The sequence below is a fragment of the Arvicola amphibius genome, chromosome 2 (genome assembly GCF_903992535.2).
Source record: "Arvicola amphibius chromosome 2, mArvAmp1.2, whole genome shotgun sequence".
Classification (NCBI taxonomy): domain Eukaryota; kingdom Metazoa; phylum Chordata; class Mammalia; order Rodentia; family Cricetidae; genus Arvicola; species Arvicola amphibius.
Genome location: NC_052048.2, coordinates 61001347 through 61016675, shown reverse-complemented (window position 1 = coordinate 61016675; position 15329 = coordinate 61001347). Strand labels below are relative to the sequence as shown.

General features: G+C 47.7%; 1 protein-coding gene across 2 annotated transcripts in view; it reads right to left on the bottom strand.

Moving 5' to 3' along the window:
- Anxa4 (annexin A4) overlaps positions 1 to 15120 on the bottom strand; it is a 50570-nt gene extending 35450 nt beyond the window's left edge. The window contains exon 1 of one of the 2 annotated variants that reach the window (XM_038318636.1): positions 15017 to 15120. The gene's annotated coding sequence lies outside the window, so the exon portion shown is untranslated. Of the gene's footprint in view, positions 1 to 10784; positions 10863 to 15016 lie in introns of those variants that run through there. The other variant, XM_038318637.1, reaches the window with a different exon arrangement.
- Positions 15121 to 15329: the final 209 nt, after the last annotated feature.

Sequence of the window (15329 nt, the reverse complement as noted above, 5' to 3'; positions counted from 1 at the left end):
TTCTAAGTTTTGGGGTTTTAGGCATGAGCAATCTAGCCCAGCTCCCTCTGTCTTGTTTGAAATATTTCAAATTGATCAGAATGCTACAATAGCAAAAACTGACTGAAGTAAGTTCTATGTTGTATTAAGAAACAAAGTATAAAAAAAATCTACATTTTACTAAAACAAAATGAGCCAACCTGGCCTAGCTGGTTGTCAGGGAAACTGGCTGGGTCCTGCATATTTAGCTCAGTTTCCCCAGGCATAAGGTTCACATAGGACATACAGGGGTTATTGTAACAAACTTTGTAAGTGTAGCTGGTGACATTGATTCTTAGTTCGCATACATCATCACAGTGTTTAGATTCTTTCTCTCTTCCTCCCCATCCCTTCCTCAACAGCTCTCAGCAATGCCTATGCCTGGAGACCTCTGGAATTCTGATTGGCTGCATCATTTTGTTAGTGTGGTTTTGAGATCTTTAAAAAGTGTTCTAGCACTCGGGAGGCAGAGGTAGGCAGATCTATATGAGTTCAGTGTTGTGGAATATTTAACTATGTGTTACATTTGTTTATGTTCTAGAATATTACTTTAACTGTGTAAAGGTGTGCTACATTTTTTATGTTTGTTTAACGATGTAAGTATGTGTGTTTAATTATGTAAAGATGTGTTGTATTTGCTCCACTTTGCCTGCCTAAGGCACCTGATTGGTCTAATAAAAAGATGAGCAGCCAACAGCTAAGCAAGCAGGAGAGGAATAGGCAGGGCTGGCAGGCAGAAAGAATAAATAGGAGGAGAAATCTAGGCTTCAGAAGAACAAGAGAGAAAAGAGGAGAGAATGAAAAAAAGAGGGACACACGGGGTGGGGGGTTGCAGAAGCCAGGCAGCTGCCAGCAAGACAAGAGAAGCAGAGAAAGAAGAAAGGAGAAAGGTGGAAAGGCCTGAGGCAAAACGTAGGTGAAGAGAAACAGTTAACAGAGCTAGCCAGAAACGAGCCTAAGTTAGGCCGAGCATTCATAATTCATGAAAAGCCTCTGGTCATGATTTAGGAGCTGGTGAGGACTCTCCAACCTTCCCAGTGTCGCTGCCCAGCTTCCAGCTGCCCTCAGTCCCACAGGTGACAGCTTGCTCCTCCACAGCAGCTTCCGTCCTGCTGAGAGGAGCGAAGCTGGGCTTACAGTCCACAGTCTGTTCTCTGGAGCAACACGGGGCTTATTTTTAAACAAATATTGACCCTTGAGTTGCTCTAAATGACAGATATTTTATCAAGACTATGCCATTTGTCCCTCTCACTTAGAGAAGTGGGGGTCATCATGTACTCCGTAGAGATATTAAGCATGGGGTCCCAGGTCACTTGCGCGGGAGTGATAGGACTCAGCTCCCATGCTCTCTGTGTCATGTTAATACATGAGAGTGCACACATGTAAATTAACTCTAGCGGCAGATGACAATTCTAGAAGTCTTCAAAATAATAACGGTATAAAAATTTTAAGTGGTTAGGGCTGGAGAGATGGATCCGCAGCTAAGAGTTTATATTGCTCTTGCAGAAAACCCAAATTTGGTTCCCATGTTAGAAAGCTTGGAACTGCCTGTAACTCAGCTCCAGGGGATCTGACACCTCGGGCTTCCACAGGTATCTGCAGTCACATCCACACGCACCCCAGCCCTGCAACATGTACACACATAATTAAAATGAAAAAATAAATCTTAGGGAAAAATTGAAATTGACATGTTTCTTGCTAAATCAGATGATTTGTTTGTTTGTTTGTTTGTTTCTCCTCTTAAATAACAAACTGGATGCAAAAGCTAAAGCAGCTAGAAAATGCTCTTCCCAGAAGAATTGGCTGAGACTGGAGCATGCTTAATCTGGCAGAGGGCTGGCTGCTGGTCAAAGGCAAAAGCTGGTGCCGTGCAAATCCAGAAACAGTTTCTGACTGCCGCGCCCAGTTGAGGTCCAGCTGTCCCACCTTTGGGAAATGCCGCTTGGAGCTGCCATGTGGTCAGCAGCATGCCATTTCCAGGTGAGGCCGCAGGACTCCAACAGGCACATTCTGTGCCCACCTTAGAACAGAACAGGGGCTGGCATCCTGCGCACGCAAGTGGGGAGGCTGTGGCTGAGTCAGCTACAGTATGCAAATGCTGGACACAGTAGCCACACCCATAGTCACAGCAGTACCCACAGTGCAGGAAGCCAATGCAGGAGGACAGAAAGTTTGAGGCAGCTGATTTACATAACAAGACCTTAGTAAGTCTCTCTCTCTCTCTCTCTCTCTCTCTCTCTCTCTCTCTCTCTCTCTCTCTCTCTCTCACACACACACACACACACACACACACACACTCTGCTGGCTCCTGCAGCTCACTGGGGAATGATGCCATTGGTTAGTATTCATCCAGCGTCTGCGGGGGTTAGTCAGACTGAGCCCACCGGCTGTCGTCTACCCGCGCAGCCGCAGATTGAAGAGTACCCAGCAGACACCAGCAGAAGAGTGAGGAGCAGCAGAAACTGCTCTTCTGGGTTTTGCTATGAACTGAAAGCAGTAGGGGCTTTCATGCAAAACCTCCGACGAGGCAGACAAAGTCACGATACGACTTTTCAAGCCCAGAGAGTGGCTGCCTTAAGTTATCACGGCAGTGTCCTCCAGACTAAAACACAGCTATGTTGTTGCTCGGTTAGAACTGGTTTTCCTTATTTCAGATCAAACTGCCAAGCACATCACAGCTGAGAAAACCATGAGAGTACACAAAGGAGACGGAAATTCAGGGCTGGAGAGATGGCTCAGTGCTTTAAGAGCACTTGCTTTTGCAGAGGACCCGAATTCTGTTCCCAGCTCCCACATGGTAGTTACAACCATCTGTAACTCTCGTTCCAAGGGATACAGCGCCCTCTTCTGTTCTCTGTGGGCACTACATGTGTGTGGTGCACATTCGCAGATGCTGGAAAAACACCCATACTGATAAAAGAAAAACAAATAAATCTGTTTGTCTTTTTGAAACAGGGTCTCACTATGTAATCTTGACTGTCCTGGAACTATGTAGACCAGGCTGGCTTCCAACTCACAGAAATCCTTCTACCTCTACCTCCTGAGTGCTGACATCAAAGGTGTGTGCCACCATACCCAGCTAGTAAATCCTTTTTAAAAAGGAAACAGGAATAGAAATGCAGGGCGGGTTCCAGAGAAATTGTATTCCTGCCAGGGAAGGATTATTGAGGTACAGAACCCTGATTTGCAGAAGGTCAACAGTCTCATACACAGTTAACGATGATAGCCTGGTAGCAGCTTTGGGCTGGCTCATCACGGGCAGCACAGGTATAGCCTGCAGCAGAGAGCCATGCCATCCTTCTGATGAGGAGTAGCCATGAGGAGTCCAGACCCAAGGGCAGCGAAACCAGCGTCCCAGCTTAGCTGAAAATTTCTCACCCTCGCCACTCAGAGCAGAAATGTCTCTAAATCTCATGCTATCCTCTCTCCAGAATAAAGTGGGTGGAGTCCTGCGGGTCACTCGTTCTAATAATCTCTATGTATACTTCCTAGCTATGAAGTTTGGGCCAAGGTACAGTTTCCCAGATAGCAGTTTCCTCATGGGTTACATAGAATCAATAGCAAGAACTAGTGATACAAAGAATAATCAAGCTATCACTCTACATTCTTAGAAGAGCAAACACATTATGACTGGACAGCGTTTATCTATTCTTTATTACTGTTTGTCCTAGAATAATGAGGTCCCGTCTATGAGAACCAGCCGTACACCACAGTGAGACCAAATGAAAATGGTCCAGCATTGTTCAGAGTGAAACTTATTGGGTACTTGGTGCATGAAGAGGGTGCTCCCCCCCTCTCCTAGCAAGACCAGGTTGGCCTTGTGTCAGAAATATATTAGGACAAAAGCTACCTTATCCAAGCCTAAAAGTGCCCACATTACCTCAAGCAAAATCAGAGACAGGACTGTTCCTGGCACCGGCGTCTGGTAATGAGCTACACCGTCACTTTGACGTTTGTTTGTTTGGAGTGAGCTAGGAAGCTGTGTGGGAAGGAGGGGTTGGAGACCAACCAGGGATACCCAGGGGAATCATGGTGGTAGATGCAAGATGGCTGCTGTCAGGCCAAGGCAAATCTGCAGGTGATTCTCTCCAAAGAGCCCTTCCCTACGGCATCTCTGAAGTCTAGCATTATCTGCTCACAGCTTACCGGGTACAGACAGCTGTAACCTCACACGAGGAAAGGCGTTCTGAACAGTACTGAAGGCTGCAAACATAATGTGGAATACACTGACGCATGGTAACTAACTTCCCTCATGTGTATGTCGCCTCAGTTGTTCTGTGTATGTGCACAGGCATGCTCTTTTGGGTGCATGTGTGCATATAGGCATGTGTGCATGTGTGTGCATGTGAGCGTGCAGGCCAAAGGTCAACTTTAGGCATCGTTCCTCCTTAAGCACTTTGTCTTTCGAGACAGGGTCTCCCACCGGCCTGGAGCTTGCCAAGCAGTCTGTTCCTGTTGCCACCAAGTCTGCACCACCATGTCCAACTGACCTGCCTGGATTCAAAGGATCAAACCCAGGCTCTCCTGCCTGGGTGCCAAGTACTTTACCAACTGAGCCATCGCGCCATTCCCTTGGGAATGTATCCTTCTTAAAGATCCTTTATAGCAATCCCTAATCACTTCAAATCTGTGCATTTTCTGGTTATGAATATTATGCCTCAATAAAGTAACATACATTTTTACAGCCCAAGACACAGCCACCGCCTCTGGGGAACACATTGCGCTTTCTTTCCAGTTATCAACCCCCACTCTCAAGCAAACAGACTCAGTGAAATCCGAAGGCCCATACGGTTTTCCCACAGCATCATGGGTAAAGTTGTGTCTCCTCAGGGTAACAACCACTTAAAGAGAGAGACTCTGTCAACAACCAGGCTCTTTCACAGGGTGCATCTTTTTCCTGACCAATTCAAGATGGTTTTGGAATCAAAAGCTCTCACAAAAATATAGAAGATCCCTTGGTTTCATGGTCCTCCTTCAGGAAGACTGTAAATAAACTCTTCTAGGCACGTGGATCTCTGCAGGAACCGCAGCTGGCTGGTTGGGACCCACCAGCACGGGTCTCTAGCTCTTGTCTCTCACCAGAGACTCATACACTATCCGCACAGACACCACCCTGGTCGTTCCTCAAGGATCCGCAGCCATAGGCCATCGTACATCAAGACCAAGATTCCAAAGCTGCTTGGTGTCTCCTTTTGTCCTAGCAATCCTATGTCTTGGGCTCAGAACAAGGGCACCTCATCAGGGAAGTCAAGATGGGTCTTCTGATTCTTCTGACAGGGTCTCTCTACATTGTCTGTTTTGAGTTCACTCTGTAGCCCGGGCTGGCCTCGAACTCACAGGGATCCGCCTGCCTCTGCCTCCCGAGTGCTGGGACTAAAGGTGCGCGGTGATACAACTCAGACACTGGACTCTCGCGTGCTCTTTCCCCAAGACATCAAAATCTTTCCATCTCTCTTTACAAAATCCTGGGGACACAGGATAAGGACAGCGTGAATCCAAGTAAGAGAGTTTTAGGGGAACCCTGCGCAGTGGGGGTACAGATGTCAACCAGTTCAGCGGTCATGGGCCATGGAGGATCCTTCAAAATGCTAAGATTAGGGCTGTTCAGGTCACTCAGACGGCAAAGGCACCTGCTGCCAAGCCCTGTGACCTGAGTTCAAGCCTTAGAATACAGGTGGTGGAGAGAGAGAATTGACATGCAAAGGAGCATGGCATGTACCACTCTCCCCCCCAAAAAATGTAAAAAACAATTTTTAAAGTTAAAATTGGGGGCTGGAGCGATGGTACAGTAATTAAGAGCACTTGCTGTTCTTGCAGAGGACCTGGGTTCAGTTCCCAACACTCACATAGTAGCTCACAATTATCCTTAACTCCAGGATCTGACTCTCTCTTCTGGTCTGCAAAGGCACCAGGCATGCACATGATACACAGACATATACATAGGCAAAAATACTCATACACACAAAAACAAATAAATCTCAAAACAAAAACAAAACAAAAAAGCCAAAAACCTAGGGCTGGAGGTGTCGACCTGTGGTCGAGAGCACTTACCCAGAATAACATCACAGTCTAAGATTGAAGAGAAGTCTGCCCCTGAGTTAACTGCAGCACCGCTCACCGTGGCTGATTACAGAATCAACCTAACTGTCCATCGGCAGGTGAATGGGCACATACCTGGGATGCTCTTTATCTTTAAAGATAATGTGGCCATTGTGACAACAGATCAAAGAAAAGAGCATTGTGCTAAGTGAAATAAGCCCAGCACAAAAGGACTCAGAACCCAGGGAGTGCACAGGGCCTGGTGGCTTGCAGCTACCATCCCAGCATTCAGGGAGAGGCAGCAGGAGGGCTGGCGTTTGAGGGAGGACAATGGTGGTCACTGGAGCTGGGAGTCTGGGAATGGAGAGATGACGGCCCAGGTAGGACGGGACTTTGCTTTACTGGAGTCGCCTTGCAGGATGGTGAGTGTGGGAAATAGCACCACATGCTCTGGTTTACTGAGAATAGATCTTAAACAGTCTCCCTACAAAGAAAAGTAAGTAGCGGGGCCATGGCTATGCCAAGTGGCTTAGTTTCATTATTTTCTACGTATCCATAAGCCGCAGTATCTCTTTTTAACCCAGATACTTTCAATCAGCATTTATCCATGTACAATTTTTAAAGTGTTTCGAAGCCAGGCATGGTTGCTCACGCTTATAATTCCAGAGCTACAGAGGTACAGGCAGGAGAATCTGAAGTTGAGGTCATCCTTAACTGCGCAGTGATGCCAATGCCGTACTGGGCTACACGAGGCCCTGCCTCAAAAAAACAGGACTGGGTGCCTGGAAAGATGGCTCAGAGGGTAAACTATTTGCTGCCCAAGCATGCGGATCTGCGATCAGATCCCCAAGCACCAATGTTTAATAATAATAATAATAATAATAATAATAATAATACTAAAATAATAAATAGAAAAGGGCAAGGCAGTGAGCCTGTAAGCACAGCTGGGGACAGGAGAGTGGAGGCAGGAGGATCCCTGGGGTTCACTGGCCAGTCAGCCTACATAAATCAGTGGGGTCGGGACTCAGCGAATCACACTGTTAGTAAAAACAAGGCGGGGAGCAAAGACAAGACACCTGGCACCCATCTGGCCCCCACACTAGTGCACACAGTGGGGCGGGAAGGGGCAGCAACGCCAGGCTTCCAGAAGTCCTACTGGGCATCTTTCGCCACAGAGTGAGATACAGGTGTTATGTGACCCTGTCCTTCCTGCTGTAGAGGCGGCCACCTGGCCACTCGGGGAGGGAAGAGCACGGCGGCCACCTGGCCACTCGGGGAGGGAAGAGCACACGGTTTCCAGATGGACAGGACGAGCAGCATGCTTTTCCTCCACAGACTGAGGAAGAAAGTGAGCCGAAAGCACTCCACTCTGCCAGTGACCTCAGGTCTGGCCAACTGTGCGGGCAGCACCTCCCTCAACCACGCCTCCCTGGGTCGGGGCAGGGTTCTATCCAGAATTCAAGCTGAGTCTGGTGGAAAGACAGAAAACAGAGTGTTCAAGCTTCCACTGAGGCTCTCTGAGTCACAGAGGGAACTTGGCTATTTATGGTGACGCCTCCTCACCCGGTTTAGTATTTGAATCCTCTTCAAGACGGCATAAGAAAAAGACTTCCTGGCAAAACTGGAAATAGGAGGACTGACCTGAGGAGGCTGAGAAGGAAGAAGTTAGGAGGATGGAAATGGAAAAAGTGGGGGAAGAGGGTGACACCAGTGACTGCCCTGCTCTCCCCCAAACCTATTCCAAAGGAGGTGACCATAAAGTCAGGACAGATGGGAGATTCATATATATATGAGAATGTTTTTCCCTCAGAGAACCAGCCATAGAGTTAGAAGAAAGAAACGGAGGGCTGGCTCAGTGGATCAAAGCCCTTTCCTCCAAGCCTAAAGATCTTAGCTCATTTCAGGACCCACTGGGAGGAAGGAGAGAACCGACTCTAGCAATTTGTCCTCTGATGTCTACATGCCATGAAATGCTCATAGCCCTAGAGAAAGTGTAACACACACACCCCCCCCCCCACACACACACCAGAGAGAGAGAGACAGAGAGAGACAGAAACAGAGAACCAAATAGGGGCTGTCGTAAGGCATGACTATCAATCAAATTATCCCCAGGACTCAGGGGACTGAGGCAGGAGACTAGTTTGATGAGCACTTGGACTATTTTGCATACGCTTGTCAATAATAAAGTGCTTTTAACTGGTAGAAACTGAGAATTAGAGGAGATTCCTGAGCCAGGCAGTGGTGGCGCACGCCTTTAATCACAGCACTTGGGAGGCAGAGGCAGGCGGATTTCTGTGAGTTCGAGACCACCCTGGTCTACAAGAGCAAGTTCCAGGACAGGCTCCAAAGCTACAAAGAAACCGTGTTTCGATAAACCAAAAAAAAAAAAAAAAAAAAAAAAAAAAGAAGAAGAAGAAGAAGAAGAAGAGCAGATTCCTGGAAAGCAGCCCTCCCCTACAGGAGAGTGGGTGTCAGCACACATGGGTGCCACTGGGTGCTCTGCTGACTCCCAGTCTCTTCACATTGCCCATGAACCACATGTGGCTACTGAGCAACCAGTGGTTTGGCCACAGCTACACCGAGTAGCTCTGTTTTTAAGGTCTGGATCATCCTGATGGAATTTACTCTCTATAAAGCATTATTTCCCCATAAGAATGAACATTTTAGAACGCATTAGCTTCTGCTCCTGCAGGCCTGAAGTTTGCCTTGACCGCTGTGCACAAAAGCACCTGCCAGGCAGAAGGCGCCCTGTCTGTATTACTTGTAACCACTAATTGGTAGTAGCAGCTTTGTTCACTTTGAATATTTTTCCAGGCACTAAGCAATATTTTAATGTGTTCATTTGAATATGGTTCACAGACAGCACAAGGTACTCATTTGCAATTTGAATTTGGCTAGTTATCTTTTTTTTATTTTTTTTAATTTTTTATTTTTTGGTTTTTCGAGACAGGGTTTCTCTGCAGCTTTAGAGCCTGTCCTGGAGCTAGCTCTTGTAGACCAGGCTGCTTAATTACATTATTTTCTAGCTTAAAAAGGTAAATGTGGGTATATATGTATATATGCAAACATATATATATATATTGTATATACTTTATATATTCATATATTTTAGACAGGGTATCATTGTGTAGCTCTGGTTGGTCTAGAACCATGCTGACCTCAAACTCACAGAAGTCCACCTGCCGTTACCTCCCAAGTACTGGGATTAAAAGTAGGCACTACAATACCTCACTGATATTTAAGAATTTTAAATGGAAGCTTGCTCTCCATGTAGAAATGACAGATGTCAAAAACTTCAGTATTGTCACCATAAAGAGAAAATGAAGGAGTTGACACAGGAGCTCATAAGTTACTAGGACACATGCAGTTCTATAAGCCATAGGCCTTTGGTTCAAATAAAATTCTTCTGGAAAAGACGAACCTGTTTTCTAAATGAGGTTTCAAATATTTAATGGAAATGTTTAAAAACTGGGACAGAGTCTCATGCAATCCAGGCTGGCAGCTAACTCACTGTCTAGCCAAGGATGAGCCTGAGTGTCTGATTCTCCTCCTCCCTCCACCCCTGTGCTAGCGTCATAGGCCTGCCTCACTTAGACATTTTACGTGGTGCTTTGTGAGCGCGAGGCTCTATCAACTGAACTGCATGCCCAGCTCATGAAAAACTTTTTGGTACTTAATTTAGCTACTATAAAAATCTTAAGTATGGGGCTGGAGAGATGGCTCAGAGGTTAAGAGCAATGACTGTTCTTACAGAGGTCCTGAGTTCAATTCCCAGCAACCACATGGTGGCTCACAGCCATCTATAATGAGATCTGGTGCCCTCTTCTGGCATGCAAGCATACATGGAAGGAATGTTGTATACATAATAAATAAATAAATAAAATATTTTTTAAAAAAATCTTAAGTATGTTTAAAATATTCTGAGCATGCAAATTGATGGTAAAACTAGAAATCCTATGAAATCCAAATATATATCAAATTTTTCTGGTGACAAGTAAACATTGAAATTTGAATGGGTGGTCACTGTAAAATATTAGCATAAACTGAAAAGCAGTCATTAACAATTTTTTATTGATTACTTATGCTCATACTTTGAATATGCCATAAAATAACCAAGTTTTGTCTTTTATTTTGTTTTCTATGCAATGCTAGGGCTGCAGAGAACATGGGAGAGCAGGTGTCTCTTTTACACGCTGATTTCTCATCCTCTGAGTTATGCCCAGGAGTGGGAGGGTTGGACCATACGGAGGAGTTCTGAAGAGTATTTTCTAAACTTAAAGGCTCCTATTGCTTGAGGTCAGTAAATTGTACCATCTCCTGAGTGGTCAGAAAACTTCCACGAACGTTATCACTGACATGCACCAGTTGATGGATGGCCAAGACAAAAGAAAAACCCAATGAACACACACAGTGTGCGCTGTGAGTCACAACTACTGGGATGGACCTGGAGGACACCGAACTAAGGCAAACACAGAAAGACAAGCACCACGCTACCTCCCTCGTGTGGAATAGGAAGCAGGCACAGTCACAGAAGCTGAGAGCAGACAGGTGACTACTGGAGACAAGGGGGAGAGATTAATCAGAGGTGCTGCTGGGTTTTGGTTAGACAGAATAAGGAGTTCTTATGTGGACTGCACAAGAGAGTGACCTCAGATATTAACCATACAGGGCACATTCTCAAAAGCTAGAAGGCAGCTGGTGTGCAGCTTGGTTGGCAGAGTGCTTACCTGGCCTGCACAATGCCCTGGGTACGATGTCCAGCACTGTTTGCTAATAAAACCAGATGTGGTGGCACATAACACCAGGGAAGTGAGCGCAGGAAGGACAGCAGCTGGAGGCCAACCTGGACTGCATGAGATCCTGTCTCAAAGAAAATTCAAGTCTGCGTGGAAGAGTCACTCAGAAAATAAAAATCTTCAAATACATTAAAATTTGTTCTTGGCCCAGGAGAACTAAGCACTTGTTGTATGATTTATTTATTTTAAACAATCCAAAATAACTATTTGAATCAACACACATACATCTATAGGCCTTAGAAGAATACAACATTCTAAAGGGCACTGGAAGGTGACTTAAATATTATCAATAAATCCTCTGAGACCAACAGTTCCTGCTCAAATTTCCTATACTCAACACCACCAGGATTGTAAAGGCCGGGCTCCCTTCTCTAGGGAAGAGAGCTCAGGCACAAGTAAATCAGGATAACAAGACCCCATGTCAGCCTCCGATAGCAATGCCACATGGTCCCTCTCCTGGGGGGGGGGGTCCCTTCACACAGACAACACATCCTTGTTGGCCAGAAAGTGCTCGCTGACATCTCATTGTTCAGACTCTGCGTGGCATCCAGGCCTGCCGGTTAGGGGAGAGGTGGGGAGGAGCCCACGGGATTTCTACATGGCAACCTATGGCCTGGCCTTTAGTCACCGTTTATGCCTGTGTTGATGGTGGCGATAACATTCACAGACGTTTTATGACAAGCTCAGGACATGGTGCGACAGTTTACTGACCTCAAGGAATAGGGACCTTTGAGTTTAGAAAACGCTCTTCAGAAATGGCATTTCAGGGTCCCACAGCAAAAAATCCCAGCTCGGTTCAAACACAACCAGACACCAAGGAGTTATACCCCATCTAAGCCTCAGAGACCCTTGGCTTTTTTTTTTTTTTTTTTTTTTTTTAGACAGGGTTTCTCTGTGGCTTTGGAGCCTGTCCTGGAACTAGCTCTTGTAGACTAGGCTGGCCTCGAACTCACAGAGATCCGCCTGCCTCTGCCTCCCAAGTGCTGGGATTAAAGGCATGCGCCACCACCGCCCGGCTAGACCCTTGGCTTTTAAGACAGTTAATGGACTGCATTAATCCATCTCAGCTTCAATCCTGTAAACAGCAGCAAACAGAAAACCTTGAGCTGGAGCGAAGCCTAGAAGTGCTGAGCACTGGAGACTACATTGAAGGACTCCGGTAACAGAGACATTGGCAAGGGGCTGTCTCGTAAGCAGGAGGATAGTTTGGTCTCCAGAAACTATGTTTTTAAACACGGAGGAGCGGTAGGTGCGCTTATGATCCCACTGCTGGGGAAGCTCGCCAGCCACTCAGCCTGGCTTAGCGGTGAGACAATGAGAGAACCCGTCTCAAAACACAGACGGTGGCCGGCACCTGAGGACCAATAGCTGAAGTTGTCCCTGGCTTCTACAAGCACACGTGTCCGTGTATTCACACCACACACACACACACACACACACACACACACACACACACACACACTCAGAATTGAGTTTGGAGGGAGAAGTGTATGTAGTTCATCAACTCTCTGCTATACTGACTGTGCAGTAGAGAACTGGCCCATGGAACGGGGGTTTAGAATGTTCCTCTTCACATCACCTAGAGCGTGAAGTGCAGTGACAGACCAGAGGCCCATGGAAGGTCACGCTTTCACACTTCATTCAGCATGCTCATTTGTGAGTGTGTAAGGCCTATTTTCTCACTGATGGGACCCTCATCCACCATACTGGGTCAGAACCTGAAGCAGTGACCCTCCAGAGGGTGAAGGTGCACACTTGTAGCCAATAAAACCAGGGAACAGAAGACTGAGACAGAAGGGTGTCAAATTCCAGGCTGGCCTGGGTTCACAGTAAGAACACTCCCCAAATTTCTTTTTAAGACTAGGCTAGAGTCAGGCATTGGTGTGCACGCCTTTAATCCCAGCTCTTGGAAGGCAGGGGCAGGTGGCTCTCTATGAGTTCAGCCCAGCCTAGTCTACATGGTGAGTTCCAGGACATTCAGGGCTACATAATGAGACCCTGTAAACAAACAAACAAAACAAAAATAGGGCAAGAATCTAAATTTTGTTTAGACTTCCTAGGGGGATTTTGATGCACCCTGAAGTTTGGGGAAGTAGTAGATCCGGGACTTGAAACGTGCTTCTTCATCTGTAAAACCGGGTGAAGAAAGAGCCCGTCAAATGGCGCAGGCTAAGCATTACTCGGAGACACTCTGAGAAGTCTACCCCGGCGCCTAGTAAACTCCCTCCAAACTCTAACTGCAGGAGCACAAACCTCCAAAGGCTTGGGAAAAATTCCACCCCCAAACTCAAGCAACACCTTTGTGGAAGCTTTCAGGTTTAGATTTTAAAGGTATATAATTTTGGCGGCTGGAGATGCCCCTCAGTTGGTAGCGTGCTTGCCTAGCACACACAAAGTCCTGGGTTGAACCCCTCAGCACCGAATAAACTGGGCATAGTTGTGCACATCTGTAATCCCAGCATCCAGGAGTAGAGACAATAGAATCAGAAGTTTGAGGACATCCTTGGCTACTCTGAACGTCAGGCTGCTAGCAGAGAAAAAAATGATCCCTAACAAAAGCAATGAGTCCAGCTAGGAGGAAATCATTGCCCTTGGCCTGATAGTTGTGCCTCTAGTACCAATGGATGAGTGTACCTCTGTGTGTTCCCTGAAATCAGCCAAAGCCTGTTCTGACTGGCTTTGACAAGACAGCCATCGTCAAAGTCAGCGGCTCTCGGGTGCCTGTGGTTATCGCTTTCCGATCTAGCTACCTTCTCCGGCTTACTTTTTTATAAAAAGATTGTGTGTGTGTGTGTGTGTGTGTGTGTGTGTGTGTTCTCCAAGGCCATAAGGTGTCAGATACCCTGGAGCTAGAGTTGCACGCAGTTGTGAATCCTCTCAAGTGGATGCTGGGAATCCAACTGTAGCCCTCTGGAAGAGCAGCAAGTGCTCTTCACCACTGAGCCATCTCTCCATCCCCTACCTGCTCTTGTGTTTGTTTAAGGTTGTTTGGGTCTTTCTCTCATGCAGTCCAGGTTAGCTTCCAACCTTACCCCGAACTACCGACTGTCCTGAGGCGCTGGGAATTCAGGCAAGAGAACACCTGGTTTACTCAGAGTCAAGGATGAAACCCAGGGCTTCTGGAATGCTAAGCGGGCACTCTACCAACGCAAGTATATCTCTGGTCCCCTTACTTATTCTTCTCTCTGCTCTCTGTGGGTTCGTTGGCAATCGTAGAGTTGCTTCCCACCTAAGAAAGCGAGGAGTCTGGAAATGATGGGCAGCGGGACAGGTAACTAGCGGGTCATCCCATCCACTCTTCCACCATCAACTGGAGAGCCAGGAGCCCAGGTTTAACGAAAGCCACAGTTACTCAGAGCCCACAGTGCTCCTCCAGTAATCAGAGGCTTCCCATACACTTGGGGTGCACCTCAAACAAGCAGAGTGTTAAACTGCCATCCTCTTAGGTACCAGAGTCCTTGGCTGGTCAAGGCTCTGAGGACCGAGTGAGACTGTAGCCGCCGGCAGACAAGGGACACGCACCTCAGAATAAGATGATTCCTGTGTGCTAAGCAATGTGCCGAGGTCGTTTGGACAAGGAGGGCGAGGAACGCCCTAAGAATAAGAGAAAGCAAACTTACTTGTAAAACAGAAAAGGCAACACAAGTGGTGCTGGGGTAAGCTTCAATGAGTGTTAACTCAGTCGCTTTTCCTCCATGTGGAGACAGACGCATGGACCCAGCAAAGGACTACAGGGGTCTGGGAGTGATGGGCTGGACTGGGTAGTAGTGTGTACAGCGCCGCCTGCTCCTTCCTACTGCTTCCCAGGTGGTTGCTCCTGCTCGGGACCGCACGCGCCCTGGGCGCAGTGCCAGGTGGCCCAAAGAACCGCGCCTGGTCGCAGCACCCGGTCCCTGAGCTTACGACCCCCAGCCACAGCCTAGAACAGCCGGCTGGAGTCCAAGACTCCCAAGCAGGAGCCCAAGACCTGCGACGGAGCCTAGGATCCCGAGATCAAGTTCAGGTCTCCAGGCCCCAGCCTAGGACCTGCGGCCGAACCCAGAGTCTCCCAACCAAGTCTAGATCTCCAGGTCCGATCCTAAAACACCGGCCGGGAGCCAAGGATCCACACCCAGAACCCAGAGCCCACCCTCGAGGTCTGAACCCCTGCCCAAGCCCCTTACCTCCCGCTCGGAAACCGGCTGTGAGCCTACTGCGGCTGCCACACCCTCGTTCGGGCCGACAGGACCCGCCCCGTCATGGGGTGGAGACTGAGCCAGAGTTCCTGGTTGTCCCTTTGCCCACGGGATGAAAAGTCCCTCCCAGGCCGAGCACTGCTAGAGCCGTTCAAGACTCGCCCCCGCCCCTCCATTCCGCACCAGGCGGCACCCGAGGACGCTCTGGCTGCGGATCCCACCCACACTCGACTTTCCTACCCCACTCCCGACTCTGACCCAACGAAGGATTTGGCACCTACACCGCCAAAACCCACTCAGG